The following is a 17,098-nucleotide window of genomic DNA, read 5'->3' as shown; positions in this document are numbered from 1 at the left end:
CTCCCTAGAAATGTTGGATTTCTGGGATAAGCAATATGGCTACAACTATTTCTGTCATTATTTTAGAACACCATGTGCTAGTGCCCTTAACAAAGCAAAAATTTCGTTCCAAATCCTGTAATTTTTTTGGTGTGCCTCACGAACATTTGTAAATGAGTATCATCTTCCTACTTTTAACCCAGTCTTTTAACCTTTGCTGGAGAGGTTTAGGACTTCTTAAATATAAAATCTAACAGGATTTTTCTTACACAGGTAAGAAGTACATGCAGAAGTACATTTTTTCTGGAGCTTCTTCATGCAGCAAATTACTCTCAGATCCATAAATCCTCCTACAAAATAAGTAACCTTGGTACCTTGGCACAATCCAGTGTTTCTGAATAAAATACCCTTCGTGACTTGGAGGACCTCCTGAAGAGAAGAGTTCTGATGTGATTTGAAAGCTTTAGCTGTACTTTCAAAATTAATTTTTTTCAGTGTGAAATCTATGGGAAGTTTTGTTTTAACAGAACTGCCCAGGGGATTGTCCAAAACTTGGAGCTTGTTTATTTTTCATATCTTTTAATAAATCAGTGAAGATAGTTTGATATGTGAATGGTTTTCTCCCCATTCTAAGATAAAGCTGTTTGTTGTTTGAGTTTTATCACAAAGCCCTTTAGAGCAGCATTGCCTCCTCCAGGTAATTACCTTTTTCCTTTGCTTAAAGGTGTATTTGATTATATTAAACAAGGACATTGAATGGAAAAGTCACTCTCAAGATCTGCCCTGCACAGCTTCTTACTGGTGCAAAATGGGGAATTTAAATCAAAATAAGGAGGAAGCAGCAAGGCTGAGGGCAGCAGCTGTCACACAGGGGATCCACTCAGCTCAGACATATGTTCTCAAACTGAATTTTCCCCTTGTGATCATTTGTGCTCATTCTCCCAGCAGAGGGAGGCTTCATATTAGGTGGGCATCAGATGGCAAACGTTGGAAAAGTAGATGGAAACAGTGCAAATAATTATCTCTGAGCATGCACAGAGGCGTTTGTTACTGCTGCTGCTGTGCTTTAAAATATCCCAGCACAGAAGGGTTGGAGAAGGAAAAGCCATTTACTAAGTTTTCAGTTTAATAAATCCATCATACCTCAGGCTTACAGAGAGGCAGAAAGATAACCAGGGGATTTATAACGAGCAGGCTCAAGGTGAGCACCAGGATCAATTCCTGAATCCTTGGCTAGCCCAAGCCAACATCAGAGGATGTTTTATTGAAGGAGGTTTTTACTGATAGTGCCTAAGTGTCAGCCAAACTGAAGTCCCATTAGCCCAGCTGGTCAGGACAGCTCCTGAAGAAATTCCCTTCCTTGACAGTTTCAGCATTGATCAGGATTGCTCAGCTCATCCCTTTCTTCTCAGGGGCATTTAAAAAAATATTTTTTTCCGAACTACAACTACTAGTTTGTAAAATAACAAAGAGGCAGCATGAGCAGAGAGGATCTTCAGAAGGGAAGCAGGGAAGCAGTAACCCTGCCTGGCTGGCATTAAACGACAGCCACACTCAGCTGTCGCTGTGGCAGAGGGTGGCAGCAGATTTTCATGGAGCACGTGTGCTCCTTTAAACACACACAGAACCACTCAGGGGTCTGGGACATCCTCTTAGGGACCTTTTTTTTTGGCATTTCATTTTTGTTGAGGGTATTAATCTTTCAGCAGCATCATCCCTTAGGCTGCAATGTGATGCCTGAAGTTGTTTCCTGGGATGGATCCGAAGCAGGGGTAAAACTGCAGCCACAGCCAGGCAATGCTGCTGGCACAGGAAACAGCACAGAGAGCTGTGGAAGGAACAAGTCCACTTGAAATTTGGCTTGTAATGATGATAAATCATAAAACCAGCCAGCTCATCAAGAAATGTCCAAATTTGTAGAAATAGGTCTCTAGAGTCAGGGTATCTCTGAAACAAGACAGTTCTGCTCACTGGACATTTTTTTCTCAATGGTCATGGAAATAAGTCCTGTCCCATCTCCTGTTTTGTTTTATAAACACTTCTGGTTTGATTCTAAATTTTCATTTGATTTACAGAAGCAAAACAGAGCTGTGTAATCCTGTCTTTCCTTAAGGTACAAAGTGTATAATTACTCACAGTAGGGAATGCTTGATAAACCAATACATCTCATCCTGGAGCTTTATCTGTCGAACCAAATTCCTCACTGTCCATCACCTGGAGAAGAAATTGGATTCTCAGAAATCATCAGTATATTTGCAGTGGTTCCATTGGTAGGAGATGTTCTTAACCTGGGTCACTTTGCCTTTAACCAGGCAGATGCAGCCCTGGATCAGGAGCAACTTTGCCTGGTGTTGCCTAAAATCTCTGAGTTTTGTCCTTCACATTTTCAATGACTCCACCCACATCTTTGATAAAACTAAACCCCCAGACTGACTAAAAAAATAAAAAAGTAGTTTTATGCCCAAGTGTGAATCAAAGGGGAAAAAATCCATTGATGTCAGTGAAGGTAGAATTCTCTGTAGAATGTATTCTGTTTTATGTTTATTTGGTTATTTTGGAGCTACCTGTAAGAGGAGACATGGGACAATTGGTTATTAATTTTCAGGCCTGGGACTCTCTTTTTTTTCCTGTAATTTACAGCACATATTGCAAAGCCAGCTATTCCTTCTGAAATAACACAGACAAAAAAAAAAAAAAAAGGCCAAAATAACTGTATCAGTAATTTAAAGTATTTGGGTTAGACTGAAGTGTTTCCATCTTCATAGCCAAAAAAATGTCAGTTTTTACTGTGTGTCTGCCTAGGGTGTCTCAGGAGCAAAAAAAACCCCTCAAGTAAATAAACAGGTTTAAAGAAAGGCTGCAGACAACACTGTCATGACTGACATCACTATATAAAAAATATGCTAAAAAAATCTCTATATATATATCAATCTGTTCCTGTAAAAAGGCACAGATACAGCTAACAATATCACCAAGGTAGAATGTGCAATTGTTTTTGTTATGGATTGATATACTTGGCTACTTCCTGCTTTCTGATTCAGCAGGCAGAACTTTATTTCAGTGCATTGCAGCTTGTGTGGCAAAACTCAGGGATTTTTTAAGCTGTAGTGAGGAGCCATAATTTGATGTAAAAGCCAATGATGCCAATGAGGGATTGCTTAAGAAGTTTGGTAAATTATGTATGATATCTTCATCAGAGGCTTAATTGCATAAACCTGCCCACTGGATCAACAGTTCTGTACTGCATCCAGAATTCTAATTACCACTTTCTGCACTGTTTCCTACTCAGAGCAGCACCTCATTACTCTGGAGCTGCAGGAGTTTATAGTGGATTCAGAGGCTGACTTGGCCAATGTGCTCTGCTGCTTTACTAAATCAAAATCTGCCTTTAAATTACTGCTCCTGCTTTATCCCTCATTTATTTTGCTCAGTAGCCTCTACCCCAAAGCTGATATTTGAAGTTTAGAGCATTCACTCCAAACTCAATTTGAGATTCCTATGGGAATGCAGCCTTTGCTGGGTCAGGTCTGTCAGCAATGTTACATATGTATCAAAATTCCCACCTGAGCACATATGTTAAAGTGCTCTGAGGACAGCTGTGATTCACAGACCTCTTCTTTTTTCCCTTTTTTTCTGGAATGGAAGTAATTGAAAACTTGCACCTTTAAGTAGATTTTATCTCTTTGCATTGTGGGGATAGTTTTCTCCCCTTAGCATAATGGATAGAAATCTTAGCACTTCCCATTTCTTCGACTGCATCAATTGCTTTGAGTAAGGATGTCATTTTCTCATGACTCCCATAGACCTGATAGACCTAAATTCGATGAAAATTACATAAAATTGAAGAGACCAAATGTAAATGATGGCATGGCAGCACTATTACTGTCACTTACTTTGCATAATCATGTTAGGGACAGAGCCTGGGAGCACATTCCACAGCTTTTCCCAGCAAGCTGTGCCTGGAAGCTTTTTGCAAAGAGACAGAGCTTCCCCTCCTGTTCAGGATTTCTCAATTGCCTCAGCCATTCATGCTGGTTTCATGCTCCTTGAGACAATACTAGAGGTAAAGTATTAAATGCAAGGCATTTTCTGAACGGTATGAAGAGACTGATTTTGTTCATAATACATAATTTCACCATTTATCCATGCGAGACACTTGGAAAGAAAATACCTGTTGGATTTTATCATGTGTGTTGGGGGTCATACTTCTAAAAACTGATAAAATCTGTCTTCAGAAGCTGGAACAGGGTTGTGAGGGATGAGCTGATCATGCACACAGGGCTTTGGATCACACCCACGCACCCTGGTGCTCCTGACTCATCCTCCAGCCCCTGCAGGAGAAATCAAGGATCTCTCACTCTTCTCCCATTCTTAAAACCATCTCTGATGAGATCTGAGTTACTCACACTTTCACATCCAAAAGGAAATGCTGATACAGAAGGTGCCAGTGTCTGTGGGGGGCTTTCTCCTGCCTTCCCAAGGCTCTGACCAGCCCTTGGGAATGGGGTAGAGAAGCAGCATTTGCTACAGATTTGCTCTTGGAGACATAATTTAAGAATATCCAAGCAATATCAGGGTGTTCCGATTCCCCAGCCTTTTCATGCCTGTTCTTTAGGACATTGGAGATGCTTCTGCATGGCCAAAAGAAATTAACCAGGACAAAAATCCTCTTTTTATTTTTTATATCTTCATTCACTAACAACTTTTCCCATTTGCCAAGGAGTCTGGCTCTGGCTGGATGGGGCAGAGGCAAAGCTGACCCCTCATTCACACAAAATCAGTACATTTATTAACTGCTATCCTCATTGTGGGGTATTTTATTAACTCTGATGTGTCTATGCCCTTTGTATTACAGGGACTGAATATATGTGAAGGAAATTTAATGTCTAATTTATATTTGACAAACTTACTGTACCTCAGAGCTAACTCCAAGTCTTTCAGAACAGAGCTCCTTTTCAAGCTTTCTTGGCTGCTATGAGATACCGAAACTTTAAAAATAAAAGTTTCTTTTTGCAGTAACTTTAGAGAGACTAAATTAGGCTCAAGGTTCACTCACAGACCTGCAATAGGAGTTATTCAATCCCATACATCTGACTTTCAAAAGCCTTTCTTTTTTAACCCCCTATTAGTAGCAGATGAAAGTTTGTTTGGAATCCAGGTACATCTTGCCATATAATAGAGTTCAACAGACTTTAAGAAAATAATAAGTAAAAATCTCTTTTGCCTTAGCAGTAGGAAATTTGGGACTCAGGTGAACTATAATCTGTCCTATTAACATTGCACACCAGAATTCTGAATTGCTCCTGCAATGATAATAAAAATATACAAGGTTTAAAGGATGGTTTTATCCCCAGAGTTTCATTTCCCCTCCATGAAAGCTATTACCTTAAATGCTCTCCACTTTTGGTGATGTTAAATATAATCACCACAGTTTTTCATTTCAATGACTAAGTCTCCACTAGAAAATATTTACAGCTGGGGTAAGTTTAGAACTTGCATCTACCAATGTTTTATTTGATGCTTTTAAAGGAAGGGTTCTGTGACCTTACAAGGATCACTGACCTTGGTCAGGGGGCAAAATGCTCCAGCTCTGTTAACTGGAAAAACCTTCCACCAAATCTACTTCAACAAAGTTGAGTTTCTCAGAAATTCCCTCCTATAATGGCCTGTCTCACAATGTCTTTTTTCCCCGATATCTGGGTCTGCCATTGTCCCTTTTACTTAATCTGAAGATCAAATGCTCAATAGCACAAGTGGAAAAACCTAAAATAAGAGGTGAAAAAAATAATGTTTGTGGCAAATTTTTTTGAGCTGGGCTGTTCAGTGCCTCTGTTAAATGATGCCCTTCAAATTGGTCTCATCATTTTAATGTTCCTTTATTTTGTTTTTTAGCTTTTTATGGGACAGATTTTCATCAGTGAAAGCAATAGAAACCCAGATGCAGAGTTAGCCCTGGGCCTGCTGTGACTGCTGTCCTTGTACAGGTGCCAAATGTTCATCCCCAGAGCTGATTTTTTGTGGTATTCTCATTTCAGAAGCTCTAGTCCTGCTCAGGACAACATTTCATTGCCATTGCCTTTCTGGGTGTCCAGCTGGGATGATCCAGGGTGGCTTCCACCCCTGGGCATAGCAAGTGAAGGGGCCCTTTCTCCCCATTTTGTGTTTGACACTTTCTCCCCATTTTGTGTCTGACACTTTCTCCCCATTTTGTGTTTGACACTTTCTCCTCATTTTGTGTCTAGCACTTCCGAAAGCTGTTTTAAGGAATCTGGTTATTACATCCATTTAATTTAATTTCTCTCCATTGCAAAGGAATCTGGTTGGTTCCTGAATATATTCCATGATCAAAGTTGGGATTAAATGGGAATATTTCCACCCTTAGAAAACAGCTTCACCTATCAGGTGTGTAGCTGTTTGTGTACACAAATTCAGAAGTGTAATTCATCTTCAAGGGATTTAGGGAGAGCTGATGAATTTTCCACTATATCCACAGTCTGATCTGGAAGAGGAATCCAAAACCACAATATTCTGCATTCACTTCGAATTCTTTTTGTTATTCTTCTTGGATCAACTTAGTGGAGTTGCTATGAAAAATAATCTTATCTAATTTCCCACGTTACCTTTTATTGCTGCAGTTCATATCTGCATATTACCTTATCTCTGCTCCCTGATGGGATTGTTGCTAATTTATTCAAATTCAGAACATTTGCTATCTGCTCTCACTATGATCAAGGTGGGTTCATGCAAAACTGTGCTCTTCTAATCAGTTTTATTAGACAGGGTTGCTGATAAAATGCCTTTGTACTTGTCTTCCAGACCAATTTCTGAAATGAATTTTGACAATGGCTGTTTGAGGCTCCTGTTTCTAATACAGGTAATAATCAAGTTCATAATAGGAAGCTGTTTGACAAACATATTTCTAGAAAATGAAGATCACAAACTTACTGGAAAAGTGAATACTGCATTTGTGCTGCTCCCTTTACTCTTCAGTTATGAGCAAACAGTACTTTAAATAATTTAAACATGATGAAGTTTTATTACACTGGGCTGAATCCTCTGAGTTCAGTCACTGGAACTGCTCTTAATTCTTTAATATGTCTTAATAAAAGAAACTTCTTTTGTCACCAAACCCTGCATTTTAATTTTCAGTTTGAAACAACAATTGCCAATTACATTGTAAAAAAGGACCAATCATGGAAGATAATGGAATTGTAAAACTTTGTGACCTATTATAACAAGAGGGCAGCTGAGGAAAAGCTTTTCATTTTGACTGTTAACTGCACTGTGAGTCTAATTTTTTTCCTCAATTTTCTGTTCAATTGAGTCTTCTGCCAAGAGATACTATATTAAAATAGCTTTTCTCTTTATCTAGTTAATGAGAAGTTATAATTAAGATAAGTGGGATCAAGCATCAGATCTCAAACTGATGTTATTGGGTGGACGCAGCTGTATGTTTCCTGCTTTATGAGTCTTTTTGGTGTTAGCAACTGGAAACCTGAATGTTCTTCAGAATCATCATTAGTTTTCTGTGCCTTTGCATTTAGCTTCAGAATGAAAACTCTTTGTAATCCCCTGGGCTTGATGCTGTGGTTCCATAGGCTCCAGAGCTCAGAGGACTCACAAATTCAGGTCATCTCAGGGGATGGGGGCAGCCAAAGATGAATGCAGGATAATTACTTGGCCTCGTGGTGCACTCTGACAGTTCCTTCCTTCCAAATTCAATGTAACTTTACAAGTAATTAAACACAGCTTAGGGAAAATGGATTTAGGAGTGGTCAAGCATCTCGTGGCGCCCTGCTGATGACACTGGTGTCCCTTCTGTGACATTATTGCACGTGGCACAGCAGAGCAGTAGCAATTGCTAGCCTGAAGGTTTTAGTTCTCCAATCTTTTCACAGGTTACCACTCCCCACTCCGGGTACCACGGGCTGTTAATCCAGAATCAGACTTCTCTTAGTGTCAGAAAAGGTCTGATGTTAATCCTCATGATTTAAATCTGCCTCTGGGAAAAATCCTGGCACAGAGCTGGCACAGAGCTAGCACTTACAGAGCTGGAACTGTTTGGAATAAAACTATTTTAAGTGGCAAACAATTTATTTTAGATGTTGGATATATAGAGATAAGTTTCAAAAGGAATCTTAGTATCTGTACAGATTTTTCTTGAACTTCACCTAAAGCAAAGTGCACCTTTATCAGAAAAGAAGAAATTTTGTTGGAGGTTTAGCAGCAGCAATGGCAGTTTGTAGATGTTTTTTTCCTTTTTCAGTTTGAGTAGCAGTGCTGAATTTGTCCAACATCCCTGTGCTATATGCAGGGTTATGTCTTGAAACTGCAAGAGAAGTAATGCTGTCAACATTTCTGGTACATGCTGTGCTTCCCCACTCTCACGAAAACAAAATTTTCTGGTTTTCTGGGTTTTTCTTCTCACCATGCCACCCCAGACATCTGACTCCCAATGTATACATTTTCCTGTAAAGTTAATCCCACACATCCTCAAATGCGAGTCTGTGAGTAAGTTTGTCAGAATTCTTTGTCTCAATGCTTTTGTGTTTCTCTGAGGGGCACAGCAAGATGAGAAGTGGCCAAGTCCAGCTGGAGGTGGGCTCCTGCCTGGTTTCTGCAGGAGGAGAACAGACTGTTCAGAGAATCATTTAGCAGCTGTTTATTAGAGGAACAGGCATGTGATTTTGGGGGTAGTGAAACTTGGCAAGAACTTGTATTTCAAAGGAAAAAACAAACCAAGGAAAGAAAAGCTAAAAAACTGCCAGTCACTGATCTCCTTCTGCTTTACAGCGAGTTTAATCTTGTGTTTCATTCCAAATTCACATGGACATTCCAATTGTTGTGTGCAGCACCTGAGACTGAATACGAATCTAATCACACTGACAATTAATTTGCAAAGAAACTTATTGAAAAATGCTGTTAAGTGCAAGAAGTTTTGGAAATGTAATAGAGAAGCTCACCAGGACCCCATTTTTTTAAGTCTGAAGGGCTCTAATGTAATCTGACAAATCGAATCTGGGATGGAGCTGCTGCGCTGAATTTCAAGGCCCTCAGCAATGAGGAAAGTGATAAACTTTGGTTTCCTTTGACCACGGAGGTAGGATACATTTACAGAACAGAATGAAACAGACTGAGAAGCCCAATGCTTTTATGGGAACTGGGAAATTGGATGTTGGGACACATCCATGTGTGGCTGCAGCTCTGCTCCCCCTACATCTGCCCCTGACACAGGAGACAGGGCTTGAATTCCTTCCTAAATTCCTTTTGGATTCAGCACTCACTCTGTCAGCTCTCCTAAAGCTGTCCTCATTACTTTTTGTCCTGTGTCCTTCTAACCATGCTCAGCCACCCCACAAACAGAGGTTCTGGGATTCTCCTCTGGATTACCAGAGCCTTTTCCTCACCTTTGTACCACAACCCTGGAAATTTCTGTAGAAAACAAGATTTCTTTCAGTAAATCCCTTTTAACCAAGCAACAGCACATTAAGAAGAAACTGTAATATCTAAAATAAAAAATAAAGCTGCCATGAAAGCTGAGGTTTCGCCCCAAAGTGCAAGAAAGGCAAAGAATTAACTGAAGTTTATATTCCCTCCCAGTTTGTATGTGGGAAGTGTTCAGATACTGTGCTGATGAGAGGTGAGATAAAATGGTTACATAATATCAGGGTTTAAATAAAAGGGTGTGGAAAGCCAGTGCAAAGATGTGTGAATTCTGAGGAAAATTCGAGTTACAATTAATCTGGATAATGCTGCAGAAGGATCTTGACTGAAGTCCAGTCACCAGGAGTTGAGACTCCCAGCAAAACTTTTCTTGTTCTTCAGAAAACACCTTTGAGCATGATTTTAAATACTGTGAGCATCCACACAGTCAATTTTTGCAGGGATGATCCCTTAGGAGGAAGAGAATTAGAAAAATGCTTTAATTTCCTTTGCTGTTCAGCTGCAGTTGTTCATCAGGATGGACACATGAACATTTCTGTTTTCCTGGGCAGACAAGCATTTGCCTTTGTCCTTTCTGTTGCTTAGGGAGCTGCTGAACATATTTTTAAGTAGAAAGTTGTGTAAAACAAGAACTAAGGTGTATCTGCTTGAGAAGAAGCTGCTCCAACCGATCTGAACCTGCCTTCAATGGAAAACTCAGAAACCAAATTTTTTTGCTAAAGGAGTGAAATAGCTCCTAGAAAATCTGCCTCACAGTAATGGAAAGCACAAATTAGACAGGCAGAACAGGCTGGAAGGATAGGAAAGGGCAGGTGATAAGGGAGGGTCTCCCAGATTTGGGTATTGCCAGAGGCCAGCTCAGGGTGGTACCAGCACAACCAACACGACTGTCCGTGGTGTGTGCTGTGAAATCCTTGGCAAAAGCTGCAGCTGCATCCTCTGTGTCACAGCCACCCCAGCTTCTGGGGCTTTAGACTGTGTCCCTCTACTTCCCCTTCTGTGCAGGAGACAGAAAAGATGCTGCTCCTGCATTTGTTGCTCGCTGTACCAAGATCCGGGTGTGTCTGGAGTGCTGGAAACGCGTTCACAGCGCCGAGCGGAGCCGGCTGCTCCCCGCTCTGCCAGGGTGCTGACAGCTCACTTCTGGAAACTTGAACTGCACAGAGACAGCAATTTGCCTGCAATTCCTCATTTTTAGTTCTTTTATTCAGCCTTAAAAGGGGATTCAGAGTGCAAAGTGGGCAGAGCAACGCTGCAGGCAGCTCCCAGATCCCCTCTGCATTGAATCTGAGGCACTTGGCCGCAACACTCTCTCTGCCTCGGAAGCTGCATCTCCCTGTTCCTGCAGAACATTTAAATCTGAATTTGTAAAAAAGCACATCTGGTGCATACACTGCCCTTAAAAGTGGGAAGAGCCTTTAAAATGTCAGGATTGGCCAAAGCCATGACTTGGAACTCAATTGTGGATTTGTGCTTGAGGCTGGGAGAGAGTGGCTCATCCTGAACCATGACTTCAGCAATGATCTTAGTTCAATCCTGGTTTCCCAGCTTCTTTCTCAGGGTCTGGATCCTCTTTTCTGTGCTTCAAACTACTGCAAGCTATGAATTTTGTGGTTTTCCATTCCTGAGAAGACAAAAGATTCTCCTTTAGCACAGCGTCTGATCCTTGGGCTTGGGAGAGACCTCTTATTGTGTGTGATAAATTCGATCATTGTGCTCTTCCTTCCACCTCCTGCATTGCTGTTTCTGCTGTCTCTGCTCTAGTTCCACTGATATTTGGAGCAGATTTTCAAGAGAGAGAGGAAAATTCCCTCTTCCCCATATATTTTTCATCATTTTGCTTTCCCCAGCCCCACAAAATCCTCTGATGATGTTTCTGCTTTATCTTTCGCCATTAACAACAATGTTTTGTGACAAGAGCTATAGTTGCAGTCAGCATGGAAAATTTGCTGTTATTTTAAATAACCATCTGCTCTCCCCACAGTCTGCTACCTCACCCTTAATTTCTTTATTTTTTGGATGTTTATTTTGATTAGCTTTGTCACATGGTGCTATAAGGAAATCTTGCTTCACTTCACACGCTGCTGCCATGTTGATACAGAAAACTGGCTTACAACCAAAAAGATGCTATTTTTTTTCCCATTCCCTCTCCTTTTTTATTTTTTTTCCCCAGAAAAAGTTTTATGTAACAAAGTGTTGTGTAAGGGGGAGAACAGCAGGGAGTACATCAGAACTGATGGATTTTATTTCATCTCTGTCACAAATCCACTATGGAACATTGGGCAAAGTCAGTACAATCCAAATTTTCATATTTGGATCAATGTGAGAGCTACTGAAATCTCTTCAGTAGATCCATAGTCACACGTGTGTAACCAGGATTAAACTCTAACCCAGAGCAAAAAAGGAATATTAGAAGAACTTTCTATATCAGGGAGGAGCTGATGCACTAAAATAGGTTACCTTTGTTTATTTATATTAAAAGATAATAATATACAAAGGTATATCATATAATAAACAAAGGTCACCTTTGTTCATTTACATTGAAATTGCTGGCACACAGATCTTGAATTTCAGAGTAATATTTAAACGTTGATGTTTGATATCTGTGCTGCAAATGCTGTTTCTCCATTAGATGTGCACTGACCACAGTGCACAAGGTTGTGGTAACTAAGCAGCCACAATTCTGGGTGGGAAATCTGCACATGTGGTGGAAAAATGGCCCAAACCACAAGAAATCTCTCTCTGAGGAGCAAAAAATCACGAAGAAATTAATACTCATTCTGCAAATGCAAATTCAGCTGGTGTGGTTGAATGAAGAAATGTAATTTGGCTTCCTGTGAGGAGCATTTTCAGAGGAAATTCGGGTCCCCCTGAGTCCTTTGCATACATTACAGCTCCTGCAGATCCTCAGGGAGCAGAGGGAAGAGTGGGAGTGCTGCTGTTCACTTACACTCTGCTTTTCCACAGGACTTTTCTCAGTGTTGGCTTTGGGTGCACAAACCAGCCCTGGAGGTGAGCCTGGAATCAAGGCACAATTACCTTAATGAGCCTTTTGGAGAATGTTAGTGCACAGTGCACAGCCTGGGTTTATTTATTCTCATGTATCAGTGTAAACTCAGTAATTCTACCAGAAATAATGAGCAGACAATGAGGTCCTGTGGTTCTGTCAGAGATTTCAGGAGTTCACTTAAGGTGTAGCTGTTACGTTACAACACACAAGGGATCCCTCCAAAAGCTTAAAAAAAGACATTTGTGACTGTTTTAACAGCACCAGGGCTGTGTGTGAAGAGCAGCTCTTCTGCAATCAGTTCAGCTTCTCCCTGAATTAATGCTGTAAAGAATATCTTTGGGTGTTTGATACATTTTTATACATTTATCTTGCTTTTTTCTCATATTGCAATTCATTTTCTGCTTTAACTCATGTTACAATCCAGTTTCTGCAAACTGAACACCAGCAGGGGTAGTTAGCAAATCTGTTGTGTTTGTGCCCAAAATTGCTATCAATGAAAATAGGAGTGGGAGTGTTCCCCTCAGGATGGATTTCCCTTTATCCTTCCCTTTGTCCTAATCTCCAATCAATATTGACTTCTGCCAGTATTTCTTCTATCTGCCCACTCTGTTAGGTTTTTCTGGAAATAAAACCCCAGACGAATACAAAACACTTAGCCAACAACAAACTTGGAAAAAAACCCCACCAAAACAAGCAAATCAACCAAACAAAACCACAACAAAACCCCAAGGAAACAAAAAGCCACAAACAACAACGAGAAAAACCCAAATAAACAAGCCTACAAAGAACAAATAAAACTCCCCAAAACCTCTAAATAAACAAGCCAGAAAACCTCTCCAAAATAGAAAAAAAACAACAAACCAGGAAAAAAAAAGCCCAATAAACCAGAGTTGCTGCCGTGATGTGCTAATGCTTACTAAAATTGGCCTGCAGAAAAGAAAATCTTCATTACTGGTGACAGCTAAATAAGCAATATTTATCTTATCTACAGAATGCAGCCATGGATTCACACAAGAAATGCCCTTTTCCATAGCACAGCTCTTTCTCTGGGCTGCTGCTAGCTGCACTTGAGTCCTTCTGGGATTTCATTGAGTTTATCTGGTGAATTAACACCATGAAGGACTGGAAAGTGCATTATTTCCTACAGCACAGGATGGCCACTGCTGCTGCTGTGGTGCTCAGAGAAAAGCAGTGATATATGAGCAGAGGAGGCTCCCCTGTCCCAGCCAAGGGAAAACCACATAAATCTTGTTAATGCAGAGCCACAGACAGGGAAGCTGAAAACACTGATCCAGAGGATGGATTGAGATGTCCTGGGGAAAGTTTCCTGAGCTCATTTCAAAATGCTCTGTTCTGATTACTGCTAACCTGGGGCAATAACAGGCAGCTCTCAAACAATCACCAGGGAGAAACTTCCAAAAATCTGAAGTGACTTTATTTTTTAAAGGGGAAGAGTACCAAAGAAAGTGTTTATTAACTTAAAAACGAAAAAATTGTAAGTATGAAATCTGTTTTGCCCCAGCTACACTTGACATGATCTTTTGCCTTATCCTGTCACATTAATCTTTGTTCAATGTCCAGGTGCATTTCTTCTTTGTATGGCCATACTACTGCTAGCCAGAAAATCCCATAAGACAAATCACATAAAAATCCTTTTTTAGCAGTCCTTTGTAGATGTGTCTTCCCTTCCCTTCCCTTCCCTTCCCTTCCCTTCCCTTCCCTTCCCTTCCCTTCCCTTCCCTTCCCTTCCCTTCCCTTCCCTTCCCTTCCCTTCCCTTCCCTTCCCTTCCCTTCCCTTCCCTTCCCTTCCCTTCCCTTCCCTTCCCTTCCCTTCCCTTCCCTTCCCTTCCCTTCCCTTCCCTTCCCTTCCCTTCCCTTCCCTTCCCTCCAAACTTCCAACATCCCAATGCTTTCAGAAAGTTGCTGGCACTGGTTTTTACCAAAACACTACACAGAAATTATTATTAAATATATTAGAATATAAAGAATATATAATAACATATAAAATATTATATAGAAGAAATAATAATAATAATAATAATAATAATAATAATAATAATAATAATAATAATAATGATGATGATGATGATGATGATGATGATGATGATGATGATGATGATGATGTCTAATCAGTGATTGTATATACTTATTCATGAGATGGCAACTTAGGCACCTGTGATACCAGAGAACCTGAGGAATTTTTTAAGAGGTAAAAAAGCTCTCCCTGCTGGAAATCCCCCATCCACTGAGTACCAGGAGAGACTGGCCAAACCTTCTGCTCTGGTGGTCACACAGCAAAAGGGGCTGGGAGCCACCAGGCCAGTGTGACACAGCTCTGGGAGCACCAGGGCTGCTTTGCATCTGCCCACACCAGGGTTTGAGAGATTCTTGGCAAAATTAAAGAAGACTCAGAGCTCCTGCCCTATTTTCCCTCCTGGTTAACTACTTTGTTGTTACCTCATTTGTTTTTGTGCTGTTTAGTGGGGTGCTGACCAAGCTGCTCAGGGAAAGTGTCATTAATTATTGAGAAATTGTCTAATCCATAAGGGCATCAGTACTGCTATAATGCTTCCCCTGAGGAGACCAAAAGAGCTTTGAGTAAGGAGTTGGAGGTGTTCCAGTGAGAATATGCAGCCCCAAAAACCAACTTTACTTCTTAAGTTTGTTAAATGAAATTTCCAGATGTTTCCTTCCTTCTCAGCATTGCACGCCGAAAAGGCACAACAGTCCATTTTTGGAAAATGAAATTTGTTTTCTGGGAAATAAATATTGCTGAAGGGACTAAGAGACAGGAACCCAAGGGATGAAGTGCTCCATGTCCTTTGGGCACCACCATGTTATTGCATGAAATAATACAGAAGCTCTGACCAAGAACTACTTTATAGTCATAGTAACACATTACAAACCTGTCAATCTTAAAGCTAGAATGGAATAAAATCCTCTTTTTTTACTTCCAGGTGCACCACAGACATGAAATATCACCCATTTACCTTGCTGCTGACTTATTTTTGTCTGACTGATGCATGACTAGGGGGATACCCAGGATCAATCTGAAGATAACAGGATTTTATTTACTCTATTGCAGTGTCTGGCCTCAGCTGAATTTTAGGTGCTGAATTTTGTTCCTCTGGGACATTAAGCCAAGCAAGCATCATGTGTCAGAGATAGCAAAGATTGCCCACCCTGGTCCCCCTCAAAGAGGGCTCTGGGCAATTCCAGTGCTCCTCTGCCAGTAATTCCCTTCTGTGTGGCAGGAGGAGATGAAAAACTGCAGCACAGGAGGTTCTGTAGCTGGGGATGAATAAGCTCAAATCTCTGTCTCAGTCCTTCCACTCTGGGGGAGAAGCATCTGATCCTCCTCACTGGCATTCACTTGATGGCTTGAAGTGGGAAAAACCTCAATAAAGTATTATCTGTGAATCACTCCAGTTTAAGAAGGAGTTTTCATTAAATCTCCTGTTCCCAACCTTTCTTCTCCCCTCCTCTATTAAAGCCATGAGTGGAAGGCTCAGGAGCTGCTGTCTGGAGTGATAAGGACACCTTTGAGCTGATTAAAAGGCTTTTCCCAGCCATGAGAGCAAGGTTGTAAGCCTGCAATAAGCTCTTCATCCTTAGATGCGATAGCTCCACTCTCCCTCCCTGCAGCTCCAGGTGGCTGTGATTCATCTTGGAGCTCTTGATAGCCAGGACTTTTCAGGATGCTCTGCATCCTGCTGACAGCTACAGCTGCAGATGGCTTTTCCTCTTGAGGCCAATGCTCTTCTTTACAGATGTTTGTGACAAGACTGTGAGCCAAGGCTGGTCAGAAAAAACAGTTCTGGTGGGAAAAAAAGCAGTTTGTGTAAAGCTTTTGTCAGAGATTGGTTTTAAAGTTCAGTAAAATTAAATTTCTTGTTGAAATGAAAAAGCATCTATGTCACTCTCACTGTTCCATTGTGATCTTCAGAACAGCCTTAGATGACTTTGATCTCCCTCAGTGTTTAATTTATACTCCAGACTTTGAAGGAAATGCTGTTTGCATCATCATGGCATCAGCATTTGAATATATAAATTTGCTAACAATACAGTAATCCTTGTCTACATTAAAGACTCTGCTAATCCAGGCTGAGAAGTTTGAACATGGCAAATGTTATCCTGACACAAGAAAGCAGCTTTCCAAAGGAAAATCATTTCTGAATGGGTTTTGGCTGCTGTGTGCTAAGGGTATGTGGTAAATTTACCAATAATTAAATACACTGCAATTTCACTAATTGTTTGATTAGGGGCAATTCTCTAGACATTCTAATGTGTCAGGTTTTCAATAGCAGAGCTGACAGATTGGTCTCTTATTTTCCTTTTGCTATAAATCATGGGGTGTGACTTGCTAGGAAACTGCAAGTATGGAAATGAGACACAATGAAATGCAGAACCATGCAGGGACTGGAGTGTTTACATTTCATTCTAAGCAATGAGGCAAAGGAAAATACCTGAGGGAGGGAGGGAATCTGTGTGTGCAAATGGTTCTCTCAGAGGCAAAATCAAGCCTTGCACAATTACATTGAGGCACAATTATGTGGAACACAGAAATGTTCATTTTTTGTAAAAAAAAAAAGTCAAAAAAACCCCGTTTGTTTCATCAATAATAAAGAAGTGACAGGAAAGGGAGTGAAGGTAAAAGAGGTTATA

This window comes from Ammospiza nelsoni, chromosome 12 (assembly GCF_027579445.1).
Source record: "Ammospiza nelsoni isolate bAmmNel1 chromosome 12, bAmmNel1.pri, whole genome shotgun sequence".
Taxonomy (NCBI): domain Eukaryota; kingdom Metazoa; phylum Chordata; class Aves; order Passeriformes; family Passerellidae; genus Ammospiza; species Ammospiza nelsoni.
Note: the sequence above shows the minus strand (reverse complement) of the source record.